This window comes from Oncorhynchus gorbuscha, linkage group LG05 (genome assembly GCF_021184085.1).
Source record: "Oncorhynchus gorbuscha isolate QuinsamMale2020 ecotype Even-year linkage group LG05, OgorEven_v1.0, whole genome shotgun sequence".
Taxonomy (NCBI): Eukaryota; Metazoa; Chordata; class Actinopteri; order Salmoniformes; family Salmonidae; genus Oncorhynchus; species Oncorhynchus gorbuscha.
This window is the reverse complement of record NC_060177.1, coordinates 80,709,911-80,733,980: the sequence shown is the minus strand read 5'-3', so window position 1 is coordinate 80,733,980 and position 24,070 is coordinate 80,709,911. Positions and strand designations below refer to the sequence as shown.

Sequence of the window (24,070 nt, the reverse complement as noted above, 5' to 3'; positions counted from 1 at the left end):
ATGAGAAACGTACATGCAAAGTATACAAGTTAGAGAGAAGCAGAAGCTCTGAACTATCCATTCACACCCCAGTCCAACCAGTTATGGAAAAGATGCTCTTTTAGAATTTATCCAGTAGGTTTCCTCAAGGAGAAAGTCTCCACTTTATGTCAAAGACAATAAATCAGTAACACTACAGTAAAGTCTGCAAATTACTATATTATTTTACTACAGTATTACTATAGATAACTGTAAATACTACAGTATAGCCCTATTTTTTGCCAGTAAATACAACAGTTATGTCTGCAAAAACACTACAGTAAATACTGTAGTATATTATTTTTTCCATGAGGGTGGGACCAGAAATGGGTGGCAGGGTAACCTAGTGGTTAGAGCATTGGACTAGTAACTGAAAGGCTGCACGATCGAATCCCTGAGCTGACAGGATAAAAATCTTTCATTCTGCCCCCGAACAAGGCAGTAAACCCACTGTTCCTAGGCAGTCATTGAAAATAAGAATTTGTTCTTAACTGACTTGCCTAGTTTAATAAAAAGGTAAAAAAATAAATTCAGCCAAAGCATGACCCCTCAAATTAGACCAACCAGCCCACTATGCTAAAGATGGACAGGCCCACCTGGCATTTGACCAAACTGCCCTATGTCCAGTCCCTTTCTGTATAGAACCGTAGCAGAGTGGCAGCCAGCGTGAACGATGTGCATGTGGTCAGGCACTTAAAGTCATAACTGCACTTAGCAAAGGCTGAGATTGACAGCAAGCTAGTTGGAGATGTGGCAACATGGAGCATGTCTATTATGTGAAAATCACTTCGCTCTCCGGTCCTTTTTAAGTTTCTATTTACCGCTTTCTCATTTTCCATTACCTCTCCCCCACACTTTCTGTATATTCCCTACCCCTCTCTCACCCTTTCCTTGCCCTTCTCTCAGTCCTCACCTTTCTCCCTCCCCAACTTTTCTTTGATTAAACCCCTCCTCTCTCAACATTTAACTTCAGTGCAATGTCATATCTTGAAATCTCATCCATGCCCATTCCTCTGGGAAGGTTTACCCTCCCTCTGGAGCTAAAGTGGTGAATAAGAGATTGGACAAAGGGATAGATGGACAAATACGAATGGATGGATGGATGGATGGATGGATGGATGGATGGATGGATGGATGGATGGATGGATGGATGGATGGATGGATGGACAAATACATGGACGAATGGATGGACGGATGGATGGATGGATAAAACCTGTCCCAAGGCCCATTTGTATTTATTATGGATCCCCATCTATCCACTCTTCCTGGGGTCCAGCAAAATTAAGGCAGTTTACATTTTACAGTACATTCATAACAGATTTCACAACATATTGTGTGCCCTCAGGGGTCTACTCTACTTATCAATAACACAAAATGAATGTGTGTGTGTGTGTGTGTGTGTGTGTGTGTGTGTGTGTGTGTGTGTGTGTGTGTGTGTGTGTGTGTGTGTGTGTGTGTGTGTGTGTGTGTGTGTGTGTGTGTGTGTGTGTGTGTGTGTGTGTGTGTGTGTGTGTGTGTGTGTGTGTGTAGTGCGTATGTTCTTGTGTATTGGTATGCATGTGTCTAGGTTTGTGTTGCGTCACAGTCTCACTAGTCCTTAAGGTGTTTTTTTAATCTGTTTTTTTAAACCTAATTTTATTGCTGGCATGAGTTACTTGATGTGGAATAGAGTTGGAAGAGTTGAAAGAGGAGAGATTACGAATGAGGAAACCAAGTCTAGATTGAACTTTTTAGCCTGCAGCTTTGATGTGTGCTGAGAGAAGGACAGTGCACCGTCTAGCCATACTCCCAAGTACTTGTATGAGGTGATGACCTCAAGCTCTAAACCCTCAGAAGTAGTAATAACACCTTTGGGAAGAGGGGCATTCTTCTTACCAAACCACATGACTTTTGTTTTGGAGGTGTTCAGAATAAGGTTAAGGGTAGAGAAAGCTTGTTGGACACTAAGAAAGCTTTGTTGTAGAGCATTTAACACAAAATCCGGGGAGGGGGCAGCTGAGTAGAAGACCATCATCTGCATATAAATGGATGAGAGAGCTTCCTACCGCCTGAGCTTGGGGCCTAGGATTGAGCCTTGGGGTACTCCCTTGGTGACAGGCAGTGGCTGAGACAGTAGATATTCTGACTTTATACACTGCATTCAGAGAGGTAGTTCGCAAACCAGGCCAAAGACCTGAGACACCAATTCTCCTTAGCCGGCCCACAAGAATGGAATGGCCTACCGTAACAAAAGCTTTGGCCAAGTCAATAAAAAATAGCAGCACAAAATATTGCTTAGAATCGAGGGCAATGGTGACGACACTGAGGACCTTTAAGTTTGCCGTGACACATCCATAACCTGAGAGGAAACCAGATTGCATATCTGAGAGAATACTATAATACATCAAGAAAGCCAGTCAGTTGATTATTACATTTTTTCCAACACTTTTGATAAACAGGGCAAAATAGAAATAGGCCTATAACAGTTGGGAAATCAACCTGATCCTACTTTAAATGAAGGACGAACTGTGGCTGCCTTCCGAGCAATGGAAACCTCCCCAGAAAGGAGATAGACGTTAAAAATGTTGGAGATAGGTGCAGGAACCTTAGAGAAGAAAGGGTCTAAACCATCTGACCCAGATGTTTTTTTGGGGTCAAGTTTAAGGCGCTCCTTTAGCACCTCAGACTCAGTGACTGCCTGCAGGGAGAAAGTTTGTAGCGGGGCAGGGGAAAAAGAGGAAGCAGCATCAGGGATAGTCACATGAGAAGGGGTGGGAGATGAGCAAATGTTGGATGGTCAAGGAGGCATGGCTGAGTCAAATGGGAATCTTGACTTAATGAAGTGGTAATTAAAGAGCTCAGCCATCTGAGTCTTGTCAGTAACAACCACATCATCAACATTAAGGGACATGGGCAGCTGTGAGGAGGAGGGTTACTCTCCAGGTCTTTAACCGTTTTCCAGAACTTCTTGTGGTTAGACCCACAGAGAGAACTACTCCTTAAAGAATCTAATACTGGCTTCCAGATACCTTGATTGCACGTATTTCTCATTTGCCTGAATGATAGCCAGTCAGGCTGAGTATGTATGTGTCAAGCCCTTCGACAAATGCAATTCTTGAGGTGGAGTAACTCTGCAAGATCACGGTCAAAACAGGGGTTGAACCGGTTTTTAATTCTCATTTTCTATATAGGCTCATGTTTGTTAACAATACCACTGAAAATATTTAAAAAATAATGTCCAAAAGTCTTCAATACCATTTTACAGAGGCCAGTTCATGAAGGAAGGCATGCTCATTAAAGTTTTTTAGCACCCGTATGACAAATCAAGACAGGTCGTTTCACTGAGCAGCCATTATGAGCACAGGCTGTAAAACAGTGATCACTAAGGTGACTGATACCAATCAGGATACTTTGTGAGGATAACGCAAGAGTAGCTTTTTCTGGGTGTTTGGTGTCATGCAAATCAAATAAAAATTGTATTGGTCACATACACATGGTTAGATGTTAATGCGAGTGTAGCGAAATGCTTGTGCTTCTAGTTCCGACCACGCAGTAATCTAACAATTTCACAACAACTACATTTTACACACAAGTGTAAAGGAATAAGAATATGTACACACACATATACACACACACACACACACACACACACACACACACACACACACACACACACACACACAGATGAGCGATGGCTGAACAGTATAGGCAAGATGCAGTAGATGGCACAGTATAGAGTACAGTATATACAGTGGGGGGAAAAAGTATTTAGTCAGCCACCAATTGTGCATGTTCTCCCACTTAAAAAGATGAGGCCTGTAATTTATCATAGGTACACGGTCGGTACGTGCGGTGTGTTTGGGATCATTGTCATGCTGAAAGACCCAGCCACGTTTCATCTTCAATGCCCTTGCTGATGGAAGGAGGTTTTCACTCAAAATCTCACGATACATGGCCCAATTCATTCTTTCCTTTACACAGATCAGTCGTCCTGGTCCCTTTGCAGAAAAACAGCCCCAAAGCATGATGTTTCCACCCCCATGCTTCACAGTAGGTATGGTGTTCTTTGGATGCAACTCAGCATTTTTTGTCCTCCAAACATGACGAGTTGACTTTTTACCAAAAAGTTATATTTTGGTTTAATCTGACCATATGACATTCTCCCAATCTTCTTCTGGATCATCCAAATGCTCTCTAGCAAACTTCAGACGGTCCTGGACATGTACTGGCCTAAGCAGGGGGACACACCTGGCACTGCAGGATTTGAGTCCCTGGCAGCATAGTGTGTTACTGATGGTAGGCTTTGTTACTTGGGTCCCAGCTCTCTGCAGGTCATTCACTAGGTCCCCCCGTGTGGTTCTGGGATTTTTGCTCACCGTTCTTCTGATTATTTTGACCCCACGGGGTGAGATCTTGCGTGACGCCCCAGATCGAGGGAGATTATCAGTGGTCTTGTATGTCTTCCATTTCCTAATAATTGCTCCCACAGTTGATTTAGTCAAACCAAGCTGCTTACCTACTGCAGATTCAGTCTTCCCAGCCTGGTGCAGGTCTACAATTTTGTATCTGGTGTCCTTTGACAGCTCTTTGGTCTTGGCCATAGTGGAGTTTGGATTGTGACGGAGGTTGTGGACAGGTGTCTTTTATACTGATAACAAGTTAAAACAGGTGCCATTAATACAGGTAATGAGTAGAGGACAAATTCTTGTTAAAGAAGAAGTTACAGGTCTGTGAGAGCCAGAAATCTTGCTTGTTTGTAGGTGATCAAATACTTATTTTCCACCATAATTTGCAAATAAATTCATTTTAAAAAATCCTACAATGTGATTTTCTGGATTTTCTTTCTCATTTTGTCTGTCATAGTTGAAGTGTACCTATGATGAAAATTACAGGCCTCATCTTTTTAAGTGTGAGAACAATTGGTGGCTGACTAAATACTTTTCTGCCCCACTGTATATATGAGATGAGTAATGTAGGGTATGTAAAAATTATATAAAGTTGGTGTGCATGGCCACGCAGTCATGGGTGAACAGGGAGTACAGGAGAGGGCTAAGAATGCACCCTTGTGGAGCCCCAGTGTTAAGGATCAGCGGGGTGGAGATATTGCTTCCTTTTCATCAAGGATCTCTGTACTTTCCTCTGTTCATCTTTCCCTCAATCCTGACTAGTCTCCCAGTCCCTGCCACTGAAAAACATTCCCACAGCATGATACTGCCACCACGAGTCACCGTAGGGATGGTGCAGGGTTTCCTCTAGACGTAACACTTGGCAATCAGGCAAAAGAGTTCAATCTCTGTTTCATCAGACCAGTGTGCCTTCTACTGAGGAGTGACTTCTGTAAGGCCTGATTGGTGAAGTGCTGCAGATATGGTTGTCCTTCTGGAAGGTTCTTCCATCTATGGTTGTCCTTCTGGAAGGTTCTTCCATCTCCACAATGGAACTCTGGAGCTCTGTCAGAGTGATCATTGGGTTCTTGGTCACCTCCCTGACCAAGCCCTTCTCCCCCAATTGCTCAGTTTGGCCGAGTGGCCAGCACTAGGAAGAGTCTTGGTGGCGCCAAACTTCTTCCATTTAAGAATGTTGGAGGCCACTGTGTTCTTGGTGACCTTCAATGCTGCAGAAATGTTTTGGTACCTTTCACCAAATCTGTGCCTCGACACAATCCTGTCTCAGAGCTCTACAGACAATTCCTTCAACTTCGTGGCTTGGTTTTTGTTCTGACATGCACTGTCAACTGTGGGACCTTACATAGACAGGATTGTCCACAGGTGGACACCAATCAAGTTGTAGAAATATCAAGGTTGAATGTGCTTCTACATCTGCATTGCTTGCTGTTCTGGGTTCTAGGCTGGGTTTCTGTATAGCACTGCGTGACATCTGCCGATGTAAAAAGGGCTTTATAAAATACATTTGATTGATTGCTCAATGGAAACAGGATGCACCTGAGCCTCTCAGCAAAAGGTCTGAATACGCATTTAAATAAGGTATCTGTATTTTTATACATTTGCAAAAACATCTATTAAAAAAAATACATTCTTGTTTTGTCATTATGGAGTATTGTGTGTAGATTGAGGATTATTTATTTTTTAAATCCATTTTACATTTAGGCTGTAACGTAACAAAATGTGGAAGGGGTCTGAATACTTTACTAATGTACTGTACATATAGCGGTTTGAGCAGGGGACTGTTAGATACATATGTATGCATGGGCTGCCACACTGGGTGCCCGCGGAATGAAGGAACCCCCTGGCCACCGACACCAATTCAACATCTTTTCCACGTTGGTTCAACGTAATGTTGTTGAAATGATATGGAAACAATGTTGATTCAACCAGTGTGTGCCCAGTGGGAATGATCTGAAGTGAGTGAATAAGTAGATGGCATAGTAATTTCTCAAACATAATAGGTTTGCTTTAAATGAACATAAATACATCCTGTTAACGTATCTAAATTAGACCAAATCATCCACTTACGGAAACACAACATCACTATCGGAAAAGATGGAGAAATGGACTATCCCGCCCACTTCACTAAGAGAGTAGATTTAGCAGGTGGTAACTTGTGGAATAGACACGTGCTGTTATGTGGTTTTAACCAATCAGCATTAGAACCACCCGTTGTAGAATACCACTCACTGGCTACACTCATATACAGACACTCTCTGTGTGGCAGAGCTAATAGTGACATAATGCATATATAATGAACATACTATACTATTATACTATTATATTATTTATATTATTATTATATTATTTATATTATATATTCATACAGTATTGACTTCATTTTAGTCTTCCTTCCTGCAAAAGTTGTCGGTCCTGAATAATGCAAACATGGTCATAATGGAGTTAGGTGTAGACTCTTTTTGTCAACTCATTTTAAGCTTGTTTGCCCTTAAAGACGCACACTGTCTCAGTGATACACAGAAAGCCTGTTTAATGCTGATTAAACAGTCCAACAGTCCAATCCACTCTGGAAGCCAGAGCAGGGGGAAGCCAGAGCAGGGGGAAGCCAGAGCAGGGGGAAGCCAGAGCAGGGGGAAGCCAGAGCAGGGCAAACAGACGGCCTCACTAAGTCAGAAGTTAGAGGCAAGGGTTGAAGTCATTGGAGAGCAGCTCTACCAAGGTGAGGAGATGAGAGGGCAACACTGGGAAAGAGTACACAACAGTGTGTGTACAGGTTGTATTTAGGCTGTTCGAGCGAGCGAGAGTGCGAGGTGTTCACATGAAGGAGAAAGGGAGAGTGTGTGCACGTCGTCGCAGAGATGGGGAATTATATATCTCGTCAGCCAGGGATATTGGCAGCCCCTACATACCCTGATCTGATAAGCCAAGCTACGTTGGACAGCTTTCAGAGTCTGGTCTCAAGATAGATGGATGTAATTTCCAAGACATTAAACATCGATTGAAAATGTGGTTGGTCTGTGCTACAGACACAGTAAACAATATAATTATGCCATGTTAACTTTTTTGGAAGAAGAAGGTCAGCACTCCCTGTGGTATCCATTCCCAGTAACACTTACATAAATCTGCACTAACAGATAATACACCATACAGAAATACAAATCAGGCCACTGTTGAACAGTGTTGACAAAAATGTGAATATCAGAATGTCTACATGCTAGACTGGGTTCCAATCTGATTGTGCTGTAGCCAAGTACATTGGCTGTGTTTTGGGGTAGGTAACTATGGAATGCCTCTGTTGAATGCAGAAACACTTAGATGGATCCCCATCCCCAGGCATTATAAAAATGTAGAATCAAGTATAATCCTCTGGCTGAGAGGACTGATATGATCGGCACTCATCCTCCCATTCGTTCCTCTTTCACTGGTTCAGTGCTTCTCTCACTTTCACTGGGAACAGAAGCTCTAACCCTGCAGCAGTAACACATAGCTGCTGCCTCTACAAAACATCCTCAACCAAAGCAGCAGCCGCCAGGTTTGGCAGCTGAAACTAAGGGAAATTGGCTTCTGGCAAGGAAAATACACACACACACAAACATGTAAAAAATGTTGTGTTGGTCAGATGTGAATGAGGAAGTGAATCCAGATGCAGCACTGGAAGTATTTGTAAAAGTACTCATGCCAATTGTTGACAAGCATACACCTGTTATGAAATTAACTGTGAGAACTGTTAGAGCCCTCTGGATTGAAGATAAATTGAAAAATTGTATGGTTCAAATATATTATGCAAAATATATGTCAGGCTGCTAAGCTGATTGGTTGACATACTGTACATTGAGAAATATTGTGATTAAACTTGGTAATAAAAATAACCAATTCTAAGATAAATGACATAAAAACACAAGGGAAAAACACTTGAGTAGACCATACGATATCATGGCCAAAGAAAACCTAATCTCCCTTGTTCATTGAAGTTGTTGGGTCATTTATAACAAAACCTTGCAATGTTACCAATTAGTTCAATGATTATTTCACTAGTAAAGTGGAAAAACTCAGAAGTGAAATGACAACATTGTGCAATCATGTTTTTCTATAAAAGATCTAATCATGAAAGATAAGGATTGCTGCTTTGAATTGGGTCAAGTTAGTGTGGGAGAGGTAGAATAACTATTGTTATCCATCAATAATGATCAGCCACCAGCTTTAGACAACCTTGATGGGAAACTATTGAGAATGGTAGTAGACTATTGCCACTCCTATTTGTTATATATTTAACCAAAACCTAAATGAGTGTGTCCTCAGGCGTGGAAGGAAGCTAAAGTAATTCCACTGCCTAAAAATAGTAAAGCATCCATTTCTGGCTGTAACTGCCGCCCAATCACTTTGCTGCCTGTTCTTGGTAAACTGATGTAGAGAATTGTGTTTGACCAAATGTAATGCTATTTTTCAGAGAGAAAGTAAACTACTGACTTTCAGCATGTATTGTAATTATTCGCCTACCTCCTCATGCCTTTTGCACACATTGTATATAGACTCCCCTTTTTTCTCTGTGTTATTGACTTGTTAATTGTTTACTCCATGTGTAACTCTGTTGTCTGTTCACACTGCTATGCTTTATCTTGGCAAGGTCGCAGTTGCAAATGAGAACCTGTTCTCAACTAGCCTACCTGGTTAAATAAAATAAAAAATAAATAAAAGTACACAATCAAAAGTTTGGGGTCACTTAGAAATTCCCTTGTTTTTGAAAAAAAAACATTTTGTCCATTTTAAAATAACATCAAATTGATCAGACATACAGTGTAGATATTGCTAATGTTGTCATTTACTATTGTAGCTGGAAACGGCCTTCTACATAGGCGTACAGAGGCCCAATATCAGCGACCATCACTCCTGTGTTCCAATGGCACGTTGTGTTAGCTAATCCAAATGTATCATTTTAAAAGGCTAATTGATCATTAGAAAACCCTTTTGCAATTATGTTAGCACAGCTGCAAACTGTTGTTCTGATTAAAGAAGCAATAAAACTGGCCTTCTTTAGACTAGTTGAGTATCTGAAGCATAAACATTTGATGGTTTGATTACAGGCTCAAAATGGCCAGAAACTCAGTCTATTCTTGTTCTGAGAAATTAAGACTATTCCACGCAAGAATTTGCCAAGAAACTGAAGATCTGGTACAACGCTGTGTACTACTCCCTTCACAGAACAGCGCAGACTTTCTCTAACCAGAATAAAAAGAGTGGGAGTCATCTGTGCACAACTGAGCAAGAGGACAAGTATATTAGTGTCCAGCTTGAGAAACATACCTCTCGCAAGTCCTCAACTGGCACAGTCATTAAATAGTACCTCAATGCCAGTCTCAACGTCAACAGTGATGAGGCGGCTCCGGGATGCTAGCCTTCTAGGCAGAGTTGCAAAGAAAAAGCCATAGAGTGGCTTGCGAAAGTATTCACACCCCTTGGCATTTTTCTTATTTTGTTGCCTTACAACCTGGAATTAAAATGTATTTTTTGGGGGGTGGGGATTGTATCATTTGATTTACATAACCTGCATACCACTTTGAAGATGCAAAACACTTGTTGTGAAACAAACAAGAAATTAAAGACAAAACAGAAACCTGAACATGCATAACTATTTAAACCCCTCTCCCAAGAGTTCATACTATGTAGAGTCACCTATTGCAGCAATTACAGCTGCAAGTCTCTTGGGGTGTATCTATAAGCTTGACACATCTAACCACTGGCATTTTTGCCCATTCAAGGTAAAACTGTTCCAGCTTCTTTACGTTGGATGGGTTCCACTGGTGTACAGCAATCTAAATCATACTACAGATTCTCAATTGGATTGAGGTCTAGGCTTTGACTAGACCATTCCAAGACATTTAAATGTTTCCCCTTAAACCACTCGAGTGTTGCTTTAGCCATATGCTTAGAGTCATTGTCCTGCTGGAAGTGGAACCTCCATCCCAGTCTCAAATCTCTGGAAGACAAACAGGTTTCCCTCAAGATTTCCCTGTATTTAGCGCCATCCATCACTCCTTCAATTCTGACCAGCTTCCCAGTCCGCGCTGATGAAAAACATCCCCTTCACTGTGGGGATTGTGTTCTCAGGGTGATGAGGTGTTGGGTTTGTGCCAGACAACGTTTTCATTAATGACCAAAAAGCTAGACTTTAGTCTCATCTGACCAGAGTACCTTCTTCCATGCGCCTTTTGGCGAACACCAAATGTGTTTGCTTATTTTTTTCTGGCCACTCTTCCGTAAAGCCCAGCTCTGTGGAGTGTACGGCTTAAAGTGGTCCTATGGACAGATACTCCGATCTCCACTGGAGTTTTGCAGCTCCTTCAGGGTCATCTTTGTTGCCTCTGATTAATGCCCTCCTGGTCAGTGAGTTTTGGTGGGTGACCCTCTCTTGGCAGGTTTGTTGTGGTGCCATATTCTTACATTTTTAATCATGGATTTAAAATGGTGCTTCATGGGATGTTCAACGTTTCGGATATTTTCTAATATAGGCTAATGCGATTAGCATGAGGTTGTAAGTAACAAGAAAATTTCCCCTGACAGACATATCTAATATTGGCAGAAAAATTAAATGATTGTTAATCTAACTGCACTGTTAATGAAGCTTCCAGTTGAGGACTTGAGGGATCTGTATGTCTAACTAGACACTAATGTATTTGTTCTCTTGCTAAGTTGTGCACCGGGGCCTCTCACTATTTGCATTCTGGTTAGCGCCAGTTTGCTCTGTTCTGTGAAGGGAGTAGTACACAGGGTTGTATGAGATCTTCAGTTTCTTGGCAATTTTTCACATGGAATAGCCTTCATTTCTCAGAATAACTATACACTGAAGAGTTTCAGAAGAAAGTGCTTTGTTTCTGGCCATTTTGAGCCTGTAATCGAACCCACAAATGCTTATGCTCCAGATACTCAACTAGTCTAGAGAAGGCCAGTTTTATTGCTTCATTGAATCAGAACATTTTCAGCTGTGCTAACAATTGCAAAAGGGTTTTCTAATGATCAATTTGCCTTTTAAAATTATAAACTTGGATTAGCTAACACGGCGTGCCTTTAGAACACAGGAGTGATGGTTGCTGATAATGGGCCTCTGTACGCCTATGTAGATATTGCGTTAATAAAAATCTGCCGTTTCCAGCTACAGTAGTCATTTACAACATTAACAATGTCTACACTGTATTTCTGATCATTTTGATGTTATTTTAAAATGGACAAAAAAAGACAAGTGTTTTTCTGTCAAAAACAAGGAATTTCTAAGTGACCCCAAACTTTTGAATGGTAGTGTATATGGAGAAGGCCGCTCAACTTGTACTGCACTGATTCAGATGACAGATTATTGGTTTTAAAGAAATGGAATATAACATGATAGTTGGAACTGCATGGTTAGATTTCAGTGCAGCCTTGAGGTTATTGATCATACATTGATATTTTAAAAATTGCTATGGCTTTACGTTGCTTGCCATCCCATGGTTGGAGAGTGATTTATCCAATATAACCCAGAGAGTGTTCGTCAATGGAAGCTTTAACATCAGATAGTGGTTGCTCCTTTAAAAGTTGAGTTAGTCTGTTAGCACACCTTGCAGGCTGCTGCAACATTTTGTGGCACGTCATCTAATTGTCAGCCATTTTTTTCTGTTAGTTGTAGTTTGAACACCAGAGGGCATCTATGAGAAGCATTTGACAGTTTACCATATTGCAGTCACACAGGAGACCGGGGTTCATTTCCCCGACGGGGAGGAAGGAGTCGGCTGTCTTTGTAAATAATCATTTGTTTTTTAACTGATTCCATGTATTATTTAATAGTTGTGATGTCTTCACTACTATTCTACATTGTAGAAAATAGTACAAATAAATACAAATACTGGAATGAGTAGGTGTGTGTTCAAACTTTTGACCGGTACTTGCTTAATTCACTTGATGAATATTATGGTGTTTCTATTCCATGAAAAATGAAAAACCCTCTGGGTTTCCGTTAGGATGGAACAGAAAATATGGCGCTGTACAACGTGACGCTCATAAATTCAAAGCATTATCAGTTTGTAAATTTAGACAGTTTCGATCTCTGAGTGCGCACTGGACGTTAGGGTTTATTTGAGCGTTCTGGCCTTAGGTCAGTCAAGCACCCAAGCGAACATTGGCTAGCTACCTCCAGACACAAAATGTGACCACTGACCATTTTACTCGCCCTAGCAGAGCTGGTTAGGCAGTTTGTGTTATCCAGAGCGTAGGTGACTAACTGTGCTGCTGGAAACAATTTAAATGACACTTTTTGCCGACGTTTACTGACACCGACCATATTCAACAGAAGTTGAGCACTAGTAAAATCATTATTTTGCGCTCTGGTACACTGAGAGTGCACTGAAATCTCATAGCCAGAGGGAATTTACGAAAGCACCCCAATGTCCATTGAGAACGCACAACGAATATACCATTTAGCTAAGCTAAGAATTACAGGAATAATCAAGTCAATGAATGTTGGGTAATTAGATAGTTAATATACTGGCAAGTTTGATGTAGAACTACTTACAGTAGGTAGATAGCTAACATACTGGTACATACTGCTGTAATGATATGCTATGTATTTCGTAAGGACAGCGTAGCTAACAAATTGTCAGCCAACATAACGTGTAAGGCAACTTATTTGAAAAGCCATTACTTTATTACATTGAGAAGCAAGCTACCGCGAGGACACGCTCTGGTGACTCAGCGGCTTGAGCATGCTTTTGGTGCAGTCGACAGCTCGCTGGACTTCGGACCTGAGGTTTGAGGGTTCGAAACCTGCTTCCTGCATTTGAAGTCGTGCACAATTATCAGATTATTATTTGGTTTATATTGCCCATTCATTGTCAGTTACAGACACTGTAGTGCATTGGGACCGTAAAACATCAAATCAGTGCTCTAACTCCCCCTTGGTCATTAGGTCAAATCTGGTCTGTGGTAGGACAGGGTTTTTCCCACACCTCTTTTTGTCGAGTGCAAAACTTGATTTTCAATCAAAAATAATCGAGAACAACAAAAAGTACGAAAACAAAACTCTAATTTTGGCCATTTTTTGAGTGTCAGTTTGGCTACAACCAATACTGTTCAGCCTTTCTTTCCGACAAAGTAAGTTATAGCGGACACCTACGAAGGACTGTGTGATGGTATCAGGTAAGCAGCACAGGGTGTTATTCCGTAAAACTTCTCATAGGAGATAACTACTAACTGTGTATTCAGTGTTGGTTCATAACTTTCTGCTATATTACATACCATAGAATTATAAATCATGCAATTATATTTCTCAAGCTAACCAAATACATTTAGTTACAAATGCCTGCTCTTGCCATTTTCAGTTGAATTACATCTAACTTTCTTTCATGGCAACTCACAAGCAGGCCATGTCCTATTTGCTTCATAGTCAAAATATAATCATATTTCATGAGTGTAAAGGTTAGGTTTTTACAGAAGGATGAAAGAACACAATATGTCTGTCAGGGAACGCTATTCTGACATGTCAGATGAAGAGTTAGACCAGAAACTCAGGGCCATTAAGGCAAGGATGCCCCATGTGGGCTTTAGAATGGTCAAAGGAAGTCTCCGAGCAATGGGCCATCATACAATGGCAAAGAGTTGGGGAGTCTTTGCAGCGTGTGGATGTTGCAGGTATCATTGCCTGAATAATCCAGCTTCCAGTTGAATTGCTCTGCAAAAATACTTTGTTCCTGCTCTCCTGTCTCTCGTGCACATTGATACAGATCATAAATTGATGCGGTACTAAGATAGATTTGATGGAGACATTATACAAGAAATTACATTTTTATTCTTACTTATTCAGACACATTTTCAATGATGTATGAGAGACAACGCCAGTCCCGTCATTGCCACCTCACCTGCTCTTAAGATAACCGTCCTTGGTTCCCAGTCAGCCCGAAGGTTAGGAGACACCGCTAGAGACACTATGCAATTGTGATGAACTGAGAGAATATTAGGGTAGCACTGTAATTCATTAATCATATGCAGTCTTCCCTGCTCCTCTGTTTTACCTCTTTCCTTTTCTGTCTTCTACTCCTCTCCCCACCTCTTTGTTCCTCTTTTTTTATAATGCACACCATATGAGCATTGAAGTACAGATTATGAATACAATGTAATATTACAATTATAATATTTATAATGCATGTATTATGCATTTATAACACCTGGATAATGAACTTTCAATAAAGCGTTACACATTCTCCACTGGTTGAAATTAAGTATCTCACTGAAATACACCTATCCTGTGTCCTCAGATTAATGCAGATGAAGGGAGTTAGACATGCATAGGTATATTTCTGTAGAAATAAATTACAAATCAGTCTTTACTTAAATCATGTTTCTAGTCTATTGCATAGCTACAATGTGTAATCGTTGATGTCCCAGGTGCAGGAGTGGTAAACACTGTTGAAGTGTAGAATTGTAATACATACAGAATGTCAGAGATTCATGGTTGGGCCGCGGGTGTGAAATAATCAGCAGACTTCTGGCATTACACATCTGGCTAAAAGACTACTGCAGCTCTGCTGGAGTCACATTTATTGATCATTTTGACACCTTCTGGAAACAGAAGATACTCTACAGGAATGACGGAGTCCATCCAAATCATCTTGGCTTCTGGACTCTGTCCACGCATTTCAAGGCTGCGTTGAAACAATGACTGGTAATGATCCAAGACCAGCTCAGTTAATCCCCTCCATTGTGACAATGAGTCATCATAATGCTGCATCAAATGTACATCATTTTAGGGGCATTGGCAAACAATGTAAGTACCCCTAATTGCACTGAATAGCATACATCTGTTTATCCTACAGCTATTGTATGCAGTAATCATGAGCCTATTAACCAGAGTTACACTGTTAGCACTGAGGCGGTGTGCAATAGTATCAGCTCCAATGTAAATAACATGAGTAAGTCTACCTCTGATTTTAATGCTTTACTGTGAAGCTTATCAATCAAGCAACCCATAAAAGTGCTAAAAATAGCCCATATTAACTTTTGTAGCCTAAGAAACAAGGTTCATGGAGTCAATAACTTGCTTGTAACAGATGACATTCAAATTTTGACTATTGCTGAAACTCATTTTAGATATCTTTGATGATAGTGGTAGATACATATATACATATATATATTTTACCTTTAACTAGGCAAGTCAGGTAAGAAAATTCTTATTTTCAATGACGACCTAGGAAGTGGGTTAACCGCATTGTTCAGGGGCAGAACAACAGATTTTTACCTTGTCGGCTCAGGGATTTGATCTTGCAAGCTTCCGGTTACTAGTCCAACGCTCTAACCACTAGGCTACCTGCCTCCCATGGTTATAACATCTACCGAAAAGACAGAAATGCCAACGGTGGTGGTGTTGCTGTCTATATTCAGAACCACATTCCTGTAAAGCTTTGAGACTATCCAATGTTAAATACTGTTGAAGCAATATGGCTACAGGTTCATCTGCCTCACCTAAAGCCCATTCTTGTGATAAGCTGCTATAGACCACCAAGTGCTAACAGTCAGTATATGGATAATATACTGTATGTGTGAAATGCTTAATGATATCACATACATTATATTTTCTGGGTGATTTAATATTGACTGTGGCTATCATCAAGCTGCCCACTCAGAAATAAACTTCAAACTGTAACCAGTTATCAATCAACCTACATGGGTAGTTACAAACAGCACAGGAATGAAGTCATCAACATGCATTGATCACATCTTTACCAATGCTGCAGATATTTGCTTTTAAGTAGTATCCAAAACCATAGGATGTAGTGATCACAATATAGTAGCCATATCTAGAAAAAACAAAGTTCTAAAGGCTGGGCCTAATATAGTGTATAAGAAGTCATACAATAAGTTTTGTAGTGATTCATGTGTTGATGATGTGAAGAATATTTGCTGGTCTGTGGTGTGTAATGAGGAGCAACCAGACGCTGCTGGTCTGTGGTGTGTAATGAGGAGCAACCAGACGCTGCTGGTCTGTGGTGTGTAATGAGGAGCAACCAGACGCTGCTGCTCTGTGGTGTGTAATGAGGAGCAACCAGACGCTGCTGCTCTGTGGTGTGTAATGAGGAGCAACCAGACGCTGCTGCTCTGTGGTGTGTAATGAGGAGCAACCAGACGCTGCTGCTCTGTGGTGTGTAATGAGGAGCAACCAGACGCTGCTGGTCTGTGGTGTGTAATGAGGAGCAACCAGACGCTGCTGGTCTGTGGTGTGTAATGAGGAGCAACCAGACGCTGCTGGTCTGTGGTGTGTAATGAGGAGCAACCAGACGCTGCACTTGACACATTTATGAAACGACTTATTCCAGTTACTAATAAACACACACCAATTAAGAAAATGACTAAAAACTGTTAAATCCCCTTGGATTGATGAGGAATTGAAAAATGGTATGGTTGAGAGGGATGAGGCAAAAAGGTATGGCAATTAAGTCTGGCAGCCCAACTGATTGGCAAACGTACTGCAAATGAAGAAATCATGTGACTAAACTAAATAAAAATAAACTGCACTATGAAACAAATATAAATTACATAAAGAATGATAATAAAAAGCTTTGGAGCACCTTAAAATTACATTTTTGGGGGGGGAAATCATTTTTCATTCATTGAATCAGATGGCTCGTTCATCACAAAGCCCAATGATATTGCAAACTACTTTAATGATTTATTCATTGGCAAGATTAGCCAACTTAAGCATGACATGCCAGCTACAAACACTGGCACTACACATTCAAGTATATCGGACCAAATTATGAAAGACAAACATTGTTTTGAATTCCGTAAAGTCAGTGTGGAAGAGGTGAAAAAAGTATTGTCTGTCAACAATAACAAGTCAACGGGGTCTGACAATCTGGATGGAAAATGACTGAGGATAATAGCAGATGATGTTGCCACTCCTATTTGACACATCTTCAATTTAAGCCTACTAGAGAGCATGTGCCCTCAGGCCTAGAGGGAAGCTGAAGTCATTCCGCTACCCAAGAACAGTAAAACACCCTTCACTGGCTCAAATAGCCGACCAATCAGCCGGTTACCAACTCTTAGTAAACTTCTGGAAAAAAAATAGTGTTTGACCAGATACAATGCTATTTCACAGTGAACAAACTGACAGGATTTCAGCATGCTTAGAGGGAAGGACACTCAGCAAGCACAGCACTTACACAAATTTGCTCAACTCCCATCCTTCACACACACGCACATTATCTGTCTGTTGCCTGCATCGCAGTCATAGTTGTTTTCGTTACCAATAATAACTTTGGAAATGTGTGTGTTTCTATCGAAGTATGTGCCTTATTACGTTATAATAGTTTCTGCATGTCGTGTTGTGGTTTCTACTGTAACATAATATTTGTGTATATTCCTTATAACCGCAGACACAAGGTAATGTTACTCATTTCATAACCTTTATGGTGTTATATTCAATTGTGCTTATGTAGCTAGCTACATTCTTCGATTAGATCTGTAAAACAAGGCTATTTGCGTCAGAGAAGTATTGGCTTGTTGTATTTTGAAGCTATCCTAGAAAAATATCTTCTTCTCCCACTTAGTTGTTTTCTGAGTGCATTCCACAAAGCTGTTTATCATGTCCACTGCACCCTGTTGGAGGTTATATTCAAGCACATAGTCTCGTTCTTCTCTCTCCCCTCATGTGGTCCACTTTCCTGGTGGCAGACATGGTTGCTGTATGGACAGTGGAGAGAACATGGATGTTTTGTTTGTCATGCCATTTTACTGCCAGCTGTTGGCATTTCTTATTTTGTATAACGGGTCATTTAGGCTGGAAGTAGCATTGTTGATGAAATGCAGTCGTCGCAGCAGAACTAGGAAGCAGCCTTGGGAAAAGACTGTGGAGCTGCAAACATAGGAGCTCCAATATTCTCTTAGGGAGTCCTTTACTATCCCTATGAAAAGGACTGTCACCAGGAAGGTGTACATTTCACTAAATTGTGGTCCCCCCTACTCCCGTCTCTTCTCCTGTAGCTCCAAGGCATAGTGATTGGTCTCTGCTATGTGTCTCGCACCAGCTCCTTTGTCAGAAACAACTTGAAGCACTCTGCCTCAGATGGAAATGGAAAGGGGTGTTGGACTCCAGACTGGGACTCAAAGCAAACAGCAGGGCCAGGAGGGGTGAAATGGATAGCAGCCGTCGAGCTACCACAGAACTCTTCACTTCATCCACTGTCCGTCTGCCTCCATCACCGCCAGCATCTTCAAAGGGACCTGGGACGTTGTCAGTGGACAAGGAGTCCTTAACGGCTGGGGGGGGGGGGCAGCTCCTCACTGTCAGAATCGGATTCCTGACTTTCAGACTCAGTTAGAATTTTTTTTAAATGTCCAAAATGTACACATTTGAGTCGTCTCCTTTTTCAAGACATTGCTAATTCTACAGCTTAGCTCACTAGCTACATACATTAACAACAACACTGAATGGCTCAGAGTGAGGTTACCCGCACCATTTTTATAAATAGATCACTAACAGAAAATGTTGTGGGGTAATTATTTATATATTTACTGTTTTATTCAAATCTTTCGGGTACCGGTAATAAATCATGCATTCCGATTCTTGCATAGATTGTAATGGGCACATAGTATGTGTGTAAAATACTTTTTTGAAGGTTGTACTGATTATGACATTTGCACACTGTAGCTCTAACTCAAAAAGGTTTTGGGACACTAAAGTCCATGGAGAATAAGAGCACCTCCTCCCAGCTTCCCACTGCACTGAGGCTAGGAAACACTGTCACTACAGATAAATTCATGATATTCGAGAATTTCAATAAGCATTTCTCTACAAGTGGCCGTGCTTTCAACTGGCTACCCCAACCCCGGCCAACAGATCTACACCCCCTACAGCTACTTGCCCAAGCCTCCCCAGCTTCTCCTTCACCCAAATCCAGATAGCAGATGACCTAAAAGAGCTGTTAAACCTGGACCCGTACAAATCAGCTGGGCTAGACAATCTGGACCCTCTCTAAAATTATCCGCCGCCATTGCTGCAACCACTTTTACTAGTCTGTTCAACTTCTCTTCCGTATCGTCCGAGATTCCTAAAGATTGGACAGCTGCTGCGGTCATCCCCCTCTTAAAAGGGGGTGACACTAGACCAATCCCCATCCTGCCCTGCCTTTCTAAAGTCTTCAAACAGATCCCTAACCATTTTGAATCCCACGGTACCTTCACTATGCAATCCGGTTTCTGAGGTGGTCACGGGTGCACCTCAGCCATGCTCAAGGTCCTGAACGATATCATAACTGCCATCGATAGACAATACTGTGTAGCCGTATTCGTCGACCTGGCCAAGGCTTTCGACTGTCAATCACTGCATTCTTATCGGCTGACTCAATAGCCTCGATTTCTCTAATGACTGCCTTGCCTGGTTCACTAACGACTTCTGAGAGAGTTCAGTGTGTCAAATCAGAAGGCCTGTTGTCTGGACCTCTGGCAGTCTATGGGGGTACTACAGGGTTCAACTCTCGGACCGACTCTTTTCTCTGTATATATCAAAGATGTCGCTCGTCGCTGCTGGTGATACCACGATCCACCTCTACACAGACAACAACATTCTGTATATATAGTGCCGTGTGTCAGCAGTTCCTGAAAAGAGGAAGGCATTGATGCTATGGACTGGCCCGCCCGTTCCCCAGAAATGATTCCAATTGAGCACATCTGGGACATCATGTCTCGCTCCATCCACCAACGCCCCGTTGCACCACAGACTGTCCAGGAGTTGGCGGATGCTTTAGTCCAGGTCCCTCAGGAGACCATATGCCACCTCATCAGGAGCATGCCCAGGCGTTGTAGGGAGGTCATACAGGCACGTGGAGGCCACACACACACACTACTGAGCCTCATTTTGACTTGTTTTAAGGACATTACATCAAAGTTGGATCAGCCTGTAGTGGTTTTCCACTTTAATTTTGTGTGTGATTACAAATCCAGACCTCCATGGGTTGATAAATTTGATTTCCATTGATAATTTGTGTTATTTTGTTGTCAGCACATTCAACGGTGTAAAGAAAAAAGTATTTAATTCAACTATTTCATTCATTCAGATCTAGGATGTGTTATTTTAGTGTTCCCTTTATTTTTTGGAGCAGTGCATTTCTTGCATTTTCCTTTTCCAAATGGGCGGTTATTTAGAAGGTATAAGATTCTATTTTTGATGGCATAGTTTCATAAGGTCCGATTGAGACCCAATCATCTTGTTCCTCAGTCTTCTTTGTGTAACCAGCATCATATCAGTTTTGTCCGCTAAGTTTCATTACATTGATTACTTATTATGTCATGCATGATCCATCCTGTGTATATGTAATTCTGTGTGATTATTTAGGTATTTAGTAAATAAACCAAATGAGTGTATTGCTGACTTGTTAACCAGGGTTCGTGAAGATATCTGAATGTTGTAAAATTATTGGTCGAGACTGAATAAGGTGATGATTAATAATTGACTACTATTGATATTGTCACGCCTTGGTCATAGTATTTTGTGTTTTCGTTATATATTTGGTCAGGCCAGGGTGTGACATGGGTTTATTTTGTTGTGTTTCGTATTGGGGTTTTGTAGGTATTGGGATTGCGGCTGAGTAGGGGTGTAGCTTAGGTTTGGCTGCCTGAGGCGGTTCTCAATCAGAGTCAGGTGATTCTCGTTGTCTCTGATTGGGAACCATATTTAGGTAGCCGGGGTTTCACTTTGTATTTCGTGGGTGATTGTTCCTGTCTCTGTGTTAGTTATTTCACCAGACAGGCTGTATAGGTTCTCGTTTCGTTTGTTGTTTTGTATATTTATAGTTATTTCATGTATCGCTATTCTTCATTAAAGAACATGAGTAACCACCACGCTGCATTTTGGTCCGACTCCAACAAACAAACGCTGTTACAGATATAAATTATTACCAGGTCTTTAAGAGTTCATTCGGGAAGACAACAGCTCTATAAACATTCTACCGTGGTGCTCGGACTTCCTTGTTTATGACATTTACATGATTACTTTAATCAGGTAATATTAATTACACAGAATTGATTTTATAAAATAGCATGCATTATAATTTCATCCATAGTAAAGACACAACACACGTCGGCTACTACAGCAACACTCAACAAAGAGCAGCAGTTAGTTTCAGAGTGGGTGGCAAGGAATAATTAAGCCCTGTGTCAGGACCCGGTTATGAACCCGGGTCTCCGGAGTGAGAAACAGTCACTTAACCACCTGAGCCACGAATAGTCGGCAGAACCCAGAAGATGAGGCAGACACAGCAGTACTTGAGACGGTGTATTTAATGAAGTAAAAAGTGAAGTTCTTCAGGAAAACATGTAACTCCACAACCTCAAAAGGAATTCCACAAGAACAAAGGTAATCCTCCAAGACAAAAAGGTAAATCCACAAGGTGGTAGGTAAAGCATAAAAAGCCTCAAAAGTTACTCAAAAATAAACAAACAAGAACAAAAAACAGAATTCCACAAGAGAGTCCACCGGGATCAACAAGAGTTCTCAGAGTACTAGGGCTGGGTGCTAACATACAAACACAGAGCAAATAACTGAGGAAAACTAAGGGTTTAAATACAATCAGGGGAAACGAGGCACAGGTGCAAATAATAATGGGGATCAAGGGAAATAAAAGGTCAAAAGGCACAATGGGGGCATCTAGGGACCAAAAACCGGAACAACCCTGGCCAAATCCTGACACCCTGAATATTTCTAAAACTAAAAGCATTGTATTTGGAACAAAACACTCACTAAAACCTAAACCTCAACTAAGTCTTGTAATAAATAATGTGGTAATTGAGCAAGTTGAGATGATTAAACTGCTTGGAATAACTATAGATTGTAAATTGTCATGGTCAAAATATATTGATGCAGTAGTAGCTAGGATGGGGAGAAGAAGTCTGTATACAATAAAGCAATGCTCTGCACTAACAACAAGGCAGGTCCTACAGGCCCTAGTTTTGATGCACCTGGACTATTGTTCAGTCGTGTGTTCAAGTGCCACAAATAGGGACAATTGAAATTGGCTCAGAACATGGCAGCATGGCTGGCCCTTGGACGGACACAGAGAGCAAATATTAATAATATGTATGTCAATCTCTCCTGGCTGAAAGTGGAGGAGAGATTGACTTCATCACTACCTTTATTTGTGAGAGGTATTGAGATGTTGAATGCACAGAGCTGTCTGTCTAAACTACTGGCACACAGCGCAGACACCCATGCATACCCCGCAAGACGTCTCTTCACAGTCCCCAAGTCCAGAACAGACTATGGGAGGCACACTGTACTACATAGAGCCATGACTACATGGAACTCTATTCCACATCAAGCAGTAAAATTAGATTTTTTTTAAAGATACATTATTAAAAAACACCTTATGGAACAGCGGGGAGTATGAAGCAACGCAAACATTGGCACAGACACATGCATATACAAGGATTTAGTACTGCAGATGTGGTAGTTGTGGAGTAGAGACCTGAAGGCACACAGTGTGTTGAGTAATCTGTGAATGTATTGTAATGTTCTTTAAATTGTATAACTGCCTGAATTTTGCAGGACCCCAGGAAGAGTAGCTGCTGCCAAAGCAGCAGCTAATGGGGATCCATAATAAATACAAATACCTGAACCACACCTTTATTTGCCAAGGAAGAGTACCTGATCAGTGAATATATTCAATGTACAGGCTACAATGTGAGGATCTAATGTACTGTAGTTATTACCACCCATGTATATAGGACTTGCAACCTTAACAAAGTTATTATACTCAATCCATAGGCTTTATTAATGCCATTTAGACTCGATACAACAACTATGATAGCTGAGGTTCATAGGTTCTGAACTAACATTCATAACAGACGTTTTAGGGTCCATAAACAGATCGGCTACATACTGTAGCCATTTACACATCCATAGGCATAGTTATTTTTATCCTCCACTACACAATAAGCAAATAAATAGTTAGCTAGCTATGTTACTTCAGATGTATTGCATGGCAAATATAAGCAAGGCAAGCTAACACAATTGTATATTCAATTTGCAGTAAATGCTTTAGCTGGCTAGATTCTTTACATCCACTGTTTCACAAGACGATAGCCTGGTGTGCTGGTTGTCTAATGAATTCCTAAAACATTAAACACGAATGACAAAGTCACTCATGTCATAACACCAGCTAGTTAGCTGGCGAATGTTAGCTAGTAAATTAACTTGCTAAATAGAGATTTTCATAAATTTACTTTATGACAAAAAAATATGCACAATCGTTCGTCTCTCACTTTTAAAAGAGGAACCACTATGTAGTGGTGTCCCTCAGGGCAGTTGCCTTAGACCATTGCTCTTCTCTATTTTTAGAAATTATTTGCAACTGGTCTTACACAAAGCTAGAATGACTATGTATGTGGATGTTGGGTGATTTGTAATAAAAACTGGTCTTAAATAAATCTAAAAGCATGGTATTTGGTTGAAAATGCTAAGATCTACACCTCAACTGGAGTTGTGTATAAAGGGGGACCATTGAGCAAGCTAAACTTCTATGATATAATATTGGATGATCAGTTATCATGGTCAAGTCTTTTTGACAAAGTTGTTTTTATTTTGTTGAATTTTATTTAAAAAATGTGTGCGATTGTTCTTGTCTAGCAGTGTTTTGTTTGGTGTTTTTTGTGGAATA

The 24,070-nt window shown here is 41.0% G+C and overlaps 1 protein-coding gene and 1 non-coding gene across 2 annotated transcripts in view; one reads left to right on the top strand and one right to left on the bottom strand.

Moving 5' to 3' along the window:
• LOC124036566 (PI-PLC X domain-containing protein 3-like) overlaps positions 1 to 24,070 on the bottom strand; it is a 52,671-nt gene that overhangs the window by 21,107 nt on the left and 7,494 nt on the right. The window lies entirely within an intron of this gene.
• On the top strand, positions 88 to 141 carry LOC124036784. The gene has a single exon (XR_006839034.1). It is a non-coding gene; the product is annotated as a U7 small nuclear RNA (small nuclear RNA).